Genomic DNA, 12919 nt, shown 5'->3' with positions numbered 1-12919 from the left:
GCGACTCACCCAGAAGAGCACGTGCAGACGGAACTTTAGTCGGTGTTTAGCTTTGTTTTGGATCACCCAAAGAATAAGTTCAATTACGAATTCTAAGCGTCTAGTTGACTCAATACAATCTTAGCAAGTCCCAAACAAAAGAAAAATATATTTGGCAAACCGTTTTCCAAGACTATTTTATACCTTATAAACTTTCCTAAGGCCTCGTTTTTTTACAGAAAGATTCATTTAAATACACGTTTTACAAAGTCTTCTTGCACTAAGCGAAGGCGACTCACCCGATCGCTCGCTTTTAATCAGGCGACACACCCAACATAAAAGCACGTACAGAATACCCTGAACCATGTTCATGAATTTGTTTTCGATGAATTATATCAAAGCTCTCTGCTCGTGAAAAATAATAGAGACCGTTTGTATTAAAAAAAACAAATAGGGGTGAACCGCGATGGACACAACCAATCAACCAAACCTCATTTCGATTCCTCCGTAAAAAATTTTAAAAGAAAAAGAAAGCTACTTAGATTTAGGGCTTTACAAATAACGAGCAAATTTAACACTCAACGTACCCCCTCTCCGTGAAGTACCTTAGGTAGGTCGGTAGGGGTATAGGTAACACGAGCGTCCTGGTATTTTTAACGTGTTTCATTTCATTTTTGATCAAAATAAAAAGCTTTTAAGAGGTTTATACTTGGAATAGCCCTTATTAATGGCTTTGTAGCACAATTTGCTACCAGTGGGAGTCATATTCGCCTATTCGATACTAGGAAAACGATTATTTTCATAGGCAGAGCTCCGTCCGGCTGTCTCGAGAACGGATGCAACAACGCAATATCACGCGATAATTACTCAGGCCTTATTGTTGTGCAAAGAGTGTTTTTACTGTACGATAATTTTCTCATTAATTGAAACAAAGATCTGAGCATGAAGTGACAACTATAAATCGCACTGGATCATGATGAAGCATTTAAACATCGGCAACAAGCAAAACAGTTGAAAAAAGATCAGAGATATAGCAATTTGGCCACTACGTGTGTATGTGTATTATAAAACACGGACGTCTATAATTTTCAACACATTCCTTTGTTTATCAAGAAAATGTCACACGAAATTAATAGAGCTTTTCGACTTCTTTATTAGGGTACTTTTTGTACACAAAATTGTCTCCAGTGGAAGTTGTGCTGGGCCTGTTTCTTCCTAAACACGAACTGTACGATCGAGAGCGCCACATTAAATTTGGCGGGCATTTAGGAGGTTTTGGCGCGGATATGTTCGAAGCCGAAATAAATAAATTAAAGGAAAAAAATCGAACACTGTGCTTACCTTCAAGGAGTCTTACGATTAATCAAGTCATAATACAAACCAGAATTAATGTGTCGCAAGGTAAACCTACTGATCTAAGGCTGAATTGGCCCCGCATTTGAACGAATGTGAAGAAGGAAGGCTGGCCATCTCCGGTTTTCAGAAGAGAAGCTTGAATTCTCCTAACCTGTCCGATCTGTTTATGTTGTTCTTCCAAATACCAATCGCTTCTAAGGGAAGCGATTTTGATCGCGAATCAACACAGAAATTCTCGACCAGGAAACGACAAAAAGTAACCCACATATACTCCATACAATGATGGCTTGATCGAGCTGATCCGATCCGGAGAATAATTGAAAAGACCGCGCTCGACTTTATTTACATGTATTTACCCCGCCTAGTATTGTTTTAACCATATTAACAGACGGTTGCGAAATTTAGAATTGTTTCATCGCCTCTGTGAAGATCACTACCGATGACAGCTAATCTGACCCCTGCTAACATGCACGAGATCGGAGGTAAAATTCTAACAGGAAATTGAGCTTAGCAACCGTCACTCAAGATAATTAGAAAAGGGACTTTACGCGGCTCCTCATGTACCTTGAGCAAGAAATACTTATGCATCTGGTTAAGAAACTGACAGATTTGAGTTTAAAGACCGTACCTCCGTCGTGACGTTCATGATTTGAAAACCACGCTTTGGTCGTTTAAGTTTTAAGCACACATTTTAAGGCTTCAAATTTATACTCTCTAAATACGGTTTACCCCGGCAGACATTAGTCTTTTCTAGGTTTACCTGATCTTTGTACATGTGGGGATCGTAGATGACTGTGCAATGACTTATGACGTCAAACAACGTCTTATGTTTAATCCAAACAAAAGTATAATGGTAACCCTCTAAGTCTGCAGCTATAGATGTTGGCAATGATGTTAGAGTTATTGAACAAAAAAGAAAGAAAAGAAAAGAAAAAAAAGAAAAAGAAAACAAAATAAGCTTGGGGAACAAAGGTTAAAACAAATGCTAACGGGCAATGTGGTTGTCAGGGAAACTTCAACCATCAGGGGCAATTCATTAGAGCAGAGAAATGTTCGGTAAACTAAGCATGAAATTTGTTGTGATTTTACTGCGTCGTTTTAAAGTTATGAAAACCTGTTTGCGCTGACTAAAAAGGATCTAACAGGATAAGTACATTAGGAACTAGCTGCATTGGAAACGTTTTGTTATCCCTTTTTTTATCCTAAATTTTGTTGTTTTGAAATCAGAAAATTGTGGCATATTGTTTTTTTGAGTCAGTTGTTGATGAGCTAGATCCCTTATCACTTTACTACTAATTTAAACTGATCTTTTCAATTAGTGAGATTGTGGTTTAAATTGTATTTAACTATATTGCAGTCAGTGAAGGTGTTAAGAACATACACAAAACCCTAAAATAACAAGCTTCATTACAGATTTTTAGGTTCAACAAATACGCGTGGAAACAAACGGCATAAATACTTGCCAACAATGATTTGAATGCAACGCGTCGACAACTTAGTTTTATTATAGTTGCATGATATTAAGAAAGTTAGATATATATCGAAATGGTCTGTTTAATCTTGACGTTATTGAATTTCATTATGATCCTACAAATTTTGCCTGCCGCTATCAGTGAACAAAAAGGCTCAAGCGCTGGTATCATTACAGATGCAGGTGGTAGCCAAATCCTCTACTCGAATTTTGTTGCTTATTGTGGAAGCATGCTCAACGTCTCATGCCTTCTCTCCAAATACACTAAAGATGGCGAAGAATGCCAGTTCCAATGTCTGGACACCCCTGAGTGTCTGTCAGTCAATATTGAAAGCCCCTTGAAAGGTGATGGCGAGCTTCAGCTCTGTCAGTTGCTAGCTTCTACCAAGGAAAGGAAGAGCGAACTTCTTGTGGCAAGCGTACGATTCAATCATTACACTGTGAAAGTAAGTAAATATCTTTTCCCACGGATGCCGCTAATTTGTTTAATAATTACTTGATTTCTTTGCCATGAATTGGTTTGTTATAGTATGTTCCTCGTTTTGAAGTTAAAGGCTGACTGTTTAGTTAACCCTATTCAGACTGGGCTTTTTTGGTCAATCTGTGACTGGGGGGGGGGGGCTCCTCGGACCCCCCTCTGTATCTCTGGAACCAATAATGCTAGGGTCATGAAATTTACATACAATGATCATCTCCGTACAAAGAAGCCCCACACCCAGTTTTGACTTGCCACGCCCAATGATGACGTCACAGTGACGTCATATTCCGATTTTTAATGTTTCTTATTATTTTTCCACTTAGATACGTAAAATATCAATAATATTGGTAAAGTCATCTCTGTTATCCTTTCTTATGAACTAGTAACAAGGAAACACTTGTACAGCGAGAAAAAGGAATAGGAAGCAATAAAATTTTAAATTTGAAATGGTTGTCCGCCATCTTGGATCCGCCATCTTGGATTTCCATTTTTTTGTTAAAATTATAATTTAAAGCAACTTTCAAAGGGGAAAAAGCACAGAATGTATAAAAGAAGTATCAAACTAATGTTTATTACCCAAACAAATGACTTTGGAAGTGTTATTTGGAAAATAGAGCAGCATATTTGTCAAAGCAAAAAAGTGACAAATTTTACCCCACCCCTCCCGCCTAAATATTCGATGTTGAAACATTTTGATGTAATTCAAAAACTAGTCCCAAGCAAAGACCATTTTAACAACAAAAAGCACTATAAGTGTAAAAACGTAATCTTAAAACAAAAAAATCACCATTTTTTTAAATTTTCCAAAACCTATGTGTCAGAAACTGGTTGCCATGGCAACATGATTAATCACATGGACATGGTAATTATACCAAAATGTTTCTAGATAAAATTTAGGAAAAGTCAGAAAATTTGAACGTCATAGCTCTTTCGGTGTAGGAGTTATCACGATTTTGCCGGAGGGGGGGTTCGAAAAGCCCCCTTCCAGTCTGAATAGGGTTAAGAGAGGATATGCTCTTTTTCTGTTGCACCAGGGAAACTGGCTGAGATAAATTGAAAGGTAACGAATTCTCTAAGTCGTTGTTCATCACTGCAGGATCCGGCACCTTTGGTTTATACGTTTACTCTTGCTGCATGAATTATATCCTAGTAAATTCACCTTTTACCTATAGGTCTCGCCACGTCTCGCCCAGCCATGTCAGTATGGTAGAACATGCCATCCGGACGATAAAAAGGATAGCGGCTCCACATGTGAATATTCTCCTGGCTGTCGGGGAGCGAACTGTGAAGAAGGTAGGTTTTACCCCGAGTCCGGTATTAAAGTTATTTTACGGAATTCAAAGTGTTTAAAATTGACGGAAGATATAAACATGTTTTCATTTTTTTTTTTGATCGAAAATACGCGCGTCAAAAGAAACGACTACAGAAATTCCATACATACTGCAAATTGATCGTTTGCGTCAATTTGGCGTCATTTATGCAAATTTTGCCTCGTGACGTAATTTCGCCAGAAAGTATCGTTGTTTTGTTTTTGAATTGAAACCCAATTAATTCATCCGATTATAAGCCCTCCCAAATGCACTGAAACTAATTTTGATTTATTGCGACGTTTTGACGCTTAAAACACCAATAAACACTAAACATATTTGATAAGCACTGCTCATTTGCGTTAGCTCTATTCCGGTTAAAAATGAAGCGTGTTGCCAGCCCCGAAACTCCCCCCACCCACCCCCACTTTAAATTAAATCAAATTAAGGCTTTGTTGGGTTGGTGGGTTTCATCCAACATTTATGCTTTCTTAAGACATCATAAGGCTGTTAACATAACATTTTTTGTTTGTTTTATAAATGGCGCTTTTATAGGTTCAGGTTGGTCAAAGGTCAACAAGGATGGTCCTGTCTGCTTTGGCGCAAAGAACAATTCCTATGGAAAATTTGATCTCCACACTTCAGGTGGTATTGCTGCATTAAAACTAACTCATATCTTGGGCGCCGTTTCCAACGGGCGAAATAACGGGGGAGCAAATTGGGGAAGTCCTTCTCGAAAAATACGAACCATCGTCACGAACGAACGAAATAAGGTTCTTCTGCCTGAAAACTACCATCTTTTCTATCCTAACGCTTACACTTTGGAAGGTTATCGAAGCACCTCACCCGAGATCGTGTTCAGGCTAGCATCTGTCAGCCCAGCACATGACCCTGTCACAAAAGTTCTCAAAATTTGGTTTGTTGAAGATCTTTTCGATTATTCACAAAAGGATAATTCTGGTGAAACTTGTGCTGACGTTTTTGTTCTTCACCCTTAAACAAGGAGTCTACTTCTATAAACCGTTGAAGTCGAAGTGAGGAATGGAAGGCACTATATATTTTTTAAAAGTTCAGCGGCTCTTGTAAGGGAGCCACCGGAGCTACCCGGGCTGGGGGAAGAGGCAATCCCCCTTATATTCGACCATACAATTTATTTTATTTTATTATTATTTTGGGGGCGGGGGGGGGGGGGTGGGGGGTTGGGGGCGGAAAGCAGGAAAGAGAGGTGAAAGGTTTTTTTTAGCAACGGACAAAGCATCGCTGCAGTGCAAACAAAATAGATGCAAGGGATCCGTAGGTTAACGAATAGCTGTTTCTTGAATGAAGTTTTTGGCCATTATCATTTTCTCCATGTAACTACGTCCGAAGTGGAACCTAAATGGATGCTCAATTCATCTATTGAACCTTTATTTGCGGGTCGTCATATCCGTAGACGACTATATGGATGCTCAACTCATCTGGACATTGCGACTCTTCAACTTTTATTTAAAAACTTCAGAAACAATTTAGCATCGTTATCATCATTTTTAACGTTTTAATTATTTATAAAGAAAAGAAAAAACATAAGCAAAGATGAGGCAGAAAGCCTCTCCAAATTTGATGAAAAGTTTCCAAATAAATTAATTTAACTGCCTGTAAAATGTCCGAAATAGTTCGTTACTTCCTCGGCCAATTATCGAACGTCTGCTTCCGCCATCTAGAAATATAGTGTGCAGGTAGGTCACTAACAACCAAATTAAATCTCATACTGCTTGGTCTCAGTATCGTGACCACATAAAAAATAACAGAAAACATAAAACGGAAATTTACCGTACAAAATACAATCTATTCATTCTTGATGTCTTAGTAAGAAAACCCATGAAAAGAAATTATCAAGACATATAATTGCCCAAAAGTCGCGGCTTTACCTGGGAAGTAAAAACTTGCCCAGCAATTTATGGCTTAGAAAAGGAAAGTAATGACCACAAACACTTTGAGCCAAATCTTTAACATTGTACTATACACTAATAAGCGTCTGCATTACAACAATAAAAGCAACTGCCAGATTTTATGAAACTTTAATAGCTCAATTCACATGTTTACATTCAGTTTTCTTCACAATCTATTTGATTCGCGGTAGCAAAAGCATCAGTCAATTTAATTAATTAGAAATAACGTAATAATGCATTGTTGACTCCCTCATCCGTCTTCATCCCTTCTGAAATCTGTTAAGACAAACGCATATTCAATTTATGTTGATTGCATACTTAAACTGACTGAGATTTTCGTTTTTTGTATATGCACTACGAACAGCCCCTCTTTTCTCTTAACCCGTCGAACAAGGCGCGTAAGAAAAAGAAAAAGAAAAAGAAAACAACAACAACAAAATCAGGGAAGAGCTGATTCACGTCTTGTTTTCCATAGGCAGTAAGTGGATAGATTTCTTAGACTATTACTTTAATATTGACAGTGTGAGCTGATTGGAGTAAAAATTAGAGTTTAGAGTTTACTCGACTCCCTTTAATTACCTTATCGTATCTCAGGATATTTGCTTATTGAAGCTTTTATGTCTTAACTGTGACACAGCCTGGGCAATTTTAGTACAGGCAAAGAATATCTATGGAAAAGATTTCTCAGGATTGAAGTGAATATTAGGAGACGTAAAACACAATTCTATGGTCAGAGCCTTTACCGGGAAGTCTCAGCTCAGCTGGAATCAATAATCTCATCATAGTCGGTACTCAACAAACATTAAAACAGGAGAAGACAGATACCTTAGTGATTTGCGAGTGGTTTACCATGGTTAGCAATTAGCACATCAAACACGTCTTAGGACATGATTCATGCACAAAATATCGATGGTCATCTTCACTCAACTCCTTGTTCACATCTTCGCAATATTCTGCGAACACTTCGCAAGTTTCATCGTCCTCCTCATTGACACACTTGCGCTCCCTCTCTATCGGATAAAGGTAAGGAGAACATTACTAAAGCTCTTAGAGTGGTTTTCTTTTGAGTGTCGTAAAACCAAAACCAAAGTAATTACTCTGGCCAATCACATAGGACACAGACAATACATTGAACCAATCAAAACTCGAAGTAATTACATGTGGCTGACGCAAAACGCGGGAAAATGTATGCGAGCGCGTCACAATTGGCTTTGGTTTTACTTCTGATTGGATGAAAAGGTGACGCGAATCTTTTAAGCCAATCGCATCGTGTAGAAAGTGCAAAACCAATTACTTTTCGACACTCAAATGAAAACTGCTCTAATGGCTAACAGCCGTGATGGAATCAGTGATTTCTGTTTCCAAGAGTCCCTAAGGGGCTCAGTGTTCACGTGCACTTGGTGCCCGAGCACTTGTGCATGGGTACTGGGACTGAATTAAGTCTTGTGTTCACACATTGAGTACTCGATATGTAACTGGGTGCATTTTCTCTCCATTCCGCCCTGCTAGTACCGTGCTTGGGCATTGTGCCCGGGCACCAAGCGTGAACGTTCCCCAAATGGAAGCTTTTTCCCGTGGGGCCAGATATAAACTGTTATTTAAAACCTCACAACACCAAAATGAAACTCAATGTAAATAGTTTTTACTCTTCGATGGGGAGAACGTCATTTGCTTCGCGCGACAGGGGCTTAGATTTATCCCGGTTTCGACGGATAGAGGATGGCCGACCTGATCACGTGCGAGTTCTTCTCTAGGCGTCTCAGCCCGAATTCTTTTTTTCTTTTTTTCGGTTGCGTCGCAGTAGATCGAGAACACGTATGAGGAGCGAGCGTGGAAGCCTCACGGAACGAGAGTGGAAGAGCTAAAGGTCCTAGAAAAGCAACTGTTAAGACAACTTTTTCCTTCCTCCGCACCAGTCTCTCCTCCTTTTTGCCACTAATTTGTATATTTTGATACAAAAATTAACAACATAAAAGAGACTTAAAAGTTTCGATGGGTTCATGTCATCATTATCAAAACATAAGAAATTAACCTGATCCGTGGTAATATTTATAGATAAAGAAAGTGTGAAAAGTGCATGTAAATTTAAGAGTGAAAATGGGCAAATTTTGCTAGCGAAAACCAGTCAAGCAGCACCCCACGTAACAATGCCCATCCCTGAAAACAAAAGGCAATATTGTTTTAGTCGACCACTGAAATTAGAGGTTCATGTGAGGTACTGGACTACTGCCTTACGGATCATCTTACCTTTCAAGACTTTCAAGGATCAAAAATCTGCTGAGCAGATCCGTAGACAGTTTTCACAAAACTGAGAGTCCTTGAGAGGAAAATCGATTGTGAATTGCGGCCAGTTTTCACGGGACCAGTACCTCACACGAACCTCTAATTTCAGTGGCCAACTAAAACAATATTGCCCTTTGTTTTCAGGGATGGGGCATTGTTACGTCACCGTTTCTATTGTTCTTTCAGCCAATTGTGTGAGCCTTTCAGTGAGGTGCTGCTTGACTGCCGTAAGGGGCTTTCAGAGGGTGTGTGTCCTGTATCATCATGGGGCCGCTGAAGACTGTTATGGCTGACACGAGAAGCTTTCTTGGGATATTTTAGTTTCAAGAATATGCCTTTCAAGTTCTTGCATTCTTGCAAGAAAAAAATCTTGCGTAGAGGACAGGCGTTTCGCAAGATCTAGCATTCTTTTTAATAGCGATCTCTCGTATCTACTGTCCACGAGACTCTGTTAGTGCAAGAGAAGCCCTTTGTTCGCTTTTTTTTTCCGGAAGACGCAGGTTTCCAGATGCTGATCATTTTTTTTATGATCTCCATGCCAATGATTAGTAGTCGGTCGTTAACGTCGTAGGGAACCGAATTGCTGGATGCAAATTATTTAGTGTTGTCAGAAAGGCACTGAGGTCGGACTGATCACGTACTAAAGCCAACGTAGTGTCATCCAAGTACCTCTTATAGAATAAATTTCTCTTCATTTGAACACGTAAACGCAAATGCCACGAGGGGGCCCAGTGGCGATACCATTGCGACGCCGTCGATCCGCTCGTAAAGATTTTCGTTAAACTGAAATAGCTAGTTTTTTGTTGCAAAAGTTAGTAGTTCGATTTTTTAATTTGTATTTACAGTTATTTTGTATTTGCTCGATTAATTTTTATTTAATTTGACAAGTATATTTTTCTTTTTCGTTCGGCGTGCGTTGCTCTGAGAAAAAAAAGTGACGATCGAAGTCATTCTTGGCGATCATGGTTGCTTCTCGTGTACTCGTTTATCGACTTCCCTCAACTTCTACCAATTTTTAACACTTAACTAAGTCAATTTTCGGGCGTTTAGAAAAACGGATTGAATTGTAGCCTTGACTCAATCAAGAGAGAAAACATATATGCAAGGGAAAGTTTTCTACAAATGATAATTTTGCATTCTGAGCATTATCATGATTTCTCTTCAGGTATTGAAATTTGATATTTAGCAATTTTTTCAGGGCGAAGAAAATTGAAACTTGCCTTTATCAATTACATATAGTGCGTTAATAGGCGGAGCTTCATCATTGGTGAACAATAAACTGAGATGTTAAATAAAAGGAAATGAAAAATATCTATGAAAATTTTGAGGCAGTTTTAAGCCGAAAGGTTAATAACAAATGTCAATAGTGACGATGATGATGATAAGAAGAAGAAGAAGAAGTAACTAGAGCAAATTACTGTGAAATAAATTTGACTGGTCCGCACAGTTTGATTGATCCTTAATTCACAAAAACGTAGTAAAAATGAAAAAAAATAAAATAAAAATAAAACAAAATAAGCATTATATTTGTAATTATGTCTCGTCATTTTACTTTTGATAATTATAGTGCTTTTCCAATCTTAGAACAGAATGAAGGAAATTGTTGAAGCCACGAAGAAACACTACGTGCAGTTCACGCTGATTCATTTTTGTGAAGTTTTGTGATACCAGCGTCGAAAGCTCCCAGGAGGCCAAAAAATTTCCGTTGATAAAGTCATTTTCTTTCAAGGGAAATGCAAATTTAACTCACATGCAAGTGCGGTGATGTTGAAAAATTCTTGCTTCTCAGGATAATTTATTGCTATTATGTTCATAAGCATTAAAACTGGTACAATCAATGTAGGCCAAAAGAAAAAGAAATTGCATAGTGAAAAAAAGCAATGAAAAAAAAAAGAAGAAGGAAAGTTTGAAGCAGAAATTAACATAAAAGCTGAAGCGACTTGATAATAGGAAGGTTAATCAAAGAGTTGAAACGAAGGAATAATCAATACTAAATTTTCTGTTGAAAAAGTGATATTTGAAACATTATACCTAAATGATAGCAAGCAAATTCATAGGTTTTTTTTTTCTCTCTTTGAAGTCGAATTTCTTAATTATGCACTAGTGGACTGGCGCACTCAGGTGAAGTCAATTCTGGAAGATTGTAGTCTTGTTTAACAAACTTGGCACTCAGCTTAAGCGTTGTCTTCGAGAACTGAGGAGAACTAAGAAGTAAACTAAATGCCTTTCTCATTTTTTTTTTTTAAGTAGTGCCTTTTTGTAAATTCTTAGTTGAAGTTGTAAATTTCATAAAAATAATATTAGACTGAGCAAAGTAATGGCAAGTTGGCAGTGTTATCACACAGTGCGGGCGTCTGGGCGGTGGTCAGTAAAATTCGTAATATATTTTGCACTCTAGAGTATATCATTTTGCGTCGTAATTTTAAAGCCGGAGTCTCGGTAGTGAGCAATGCCTTAGGTGTTAGGAGTTATAATACTTACGTCGTTCCTTTACTGATGAAGTTAATGCCTCTGTCATAAAACATATCATCAGAGCGACAACTATCAATTTCGCCATCTTTGTTGGACTGATTCCGTGTTTATTTGTAAAGACTTCCAAATCGACCGTTATTTATTCGTGTTAGTTATTATGATAAAAGTTTCGGGGTCTTTTAAAAATTAAATGCAAAACAAAATATTTGTTCTTCTTTAAACTATTAAGTCGCGACGCATGCGTCAGCTCCTTTCACCTGCATGCAATGAAATGTGGTCGCCACATGACATTACTTTTTTGATCCTCTAGTAATTTGGACAAATTTCTTCACGTTATATTAACGATTTTATACAAAAGAAATATGCTGTGGACGTTTTTACAAGAAAACATAAATGTGCGCTTGGTGTCCAGCAAAATTAGAACACATATAGGGTTTTTAAACCTGACCAAGTACATAAAAGACAGATCAAGTTTTATTAAAATATTGGTAACTATTGGAATATTAATACAAAGCCATTTCAATTAAGAAGATTGAAATTCAGCAGTAAAATTACGAGCTATTTAAAAAAAGGAGGAGCATCTTGTTAACCGCAAAAAATGAACTAGACAAAGTCAATAAACTACTGAACAAAATACGCTCTTGTTTTTGTTATGATATCATGACAAACCATACTTATATAGGGGCATCAAACCTCAATTTTGTGTAAAATACCTGTTCGAAGAATGAAATAATGCCTAAAGATCTTCATTACTCCAAAAGGAAAAAAAATTATGGTTAACTGTTCCATAGCATTTCCTTAGTTTTTCTAACTTGTAGAACCGTTTAATGAATAAAACGTTGCGTAGTTGCAATGCTGTGGAAGAAAAGTAATAACAAAAATAAAAATGGGGGGGATTTGCAAGGCTTACCGCGCCATAAGTCGAGTTGCTTGATTCATTGAATAAAAACGTAAATTCTGCGTTAATTTTGAGAATATTGAGTAATTTGGGTTTCGATCGAAACTGTGTCGTGTCCTGCAGGTATGGGAAAATATATTCAAGTTGAGTTTATGATATCAATTCCCACCAAAATAAAGAAAAAAAAAACTGATGATACGAAGCATAAACAAAACAATAATTCACCACCTGCTTGACTCGCAAATAAAGACATAAAGCCCAGAAAATAAGCTAAATCATAAAAAATAAAATATTTTTGTTGCCTTCAATCTTTACTTATAATAGCTATATACAATGTGGAAATCACTAAAATTAGCAAATAGTTGATTACCATTCTCAGCGTCAATCTTGGCATCGACGTCGAATTGTTAATAAGTTGAAGCACATTTTACTGTCGAAAAACAACCTTCTACTAGTCAATCGACTCTATTCATTGACAAAATGGTGTTAAAAAATTAACAAGATATTAAGACAAAAAACTCTGATGTTCAGCTGTTTATTGGCGTCATGGGCATGGAATAACACAAACCACAAAAGAAGAATAATCAGAGACATCCGACGACTTTGCCTAGAAATTTCTAAAGCTCGAGAAAAAGGCCAAAATTTCTTGATATTAAACCGTCCTATTAGTCTAACATTTTCGAGGTTTTTCTTTTAACTTACCTACAATTTTCGCATCTTATCACCTAGTTATTGCGATCTCCGTTA

The 12919-nt window shown here is 37.5% G+C and overlaps 1 long non-coding RNA gene across 1 annotated transcript; it reads right to left on the bottom strand.

Moving 5' to 3' along the window:
- Nucleotides 1-6631: 6631 nt before the first annotated feature.
- Nucleotides 6632-11448, bottom strand: LOC140926843 (uncharacterized). The gene is made up of 3 exons (XR_012164492.1): nt 11284-11448; nt 7345-7529; nt 6632-6795 (listed from the first exon to the last, which is right to left on the bottom strand). It is a non-coding gene; the product is annotated as an uncharacterized lncRNA (long non-coding RNA).
- Between the last annotated feature and the right edge of the window lie 1471 nt (nt 11449-12919).

This window comes from Porites lutea, chromosome 2, assembly GCF_958299795.1.
Source record: "Porites lutea chromosome 2, jaPorLute2.1, whole genome shotgun sequence".
In the NCBI taxonomy this organism is placed as follows: Eukaryota; Metazoa; Cnidaria; class Anthozoa; order Scleractinia; family Poritidae; genus Porites; species Porites lutea.
The sequence above is the reverse complement of the archived record's forward strand: the minus strand, read 5'-3'. Positions and strand labels throughout refer to the sequence as shown.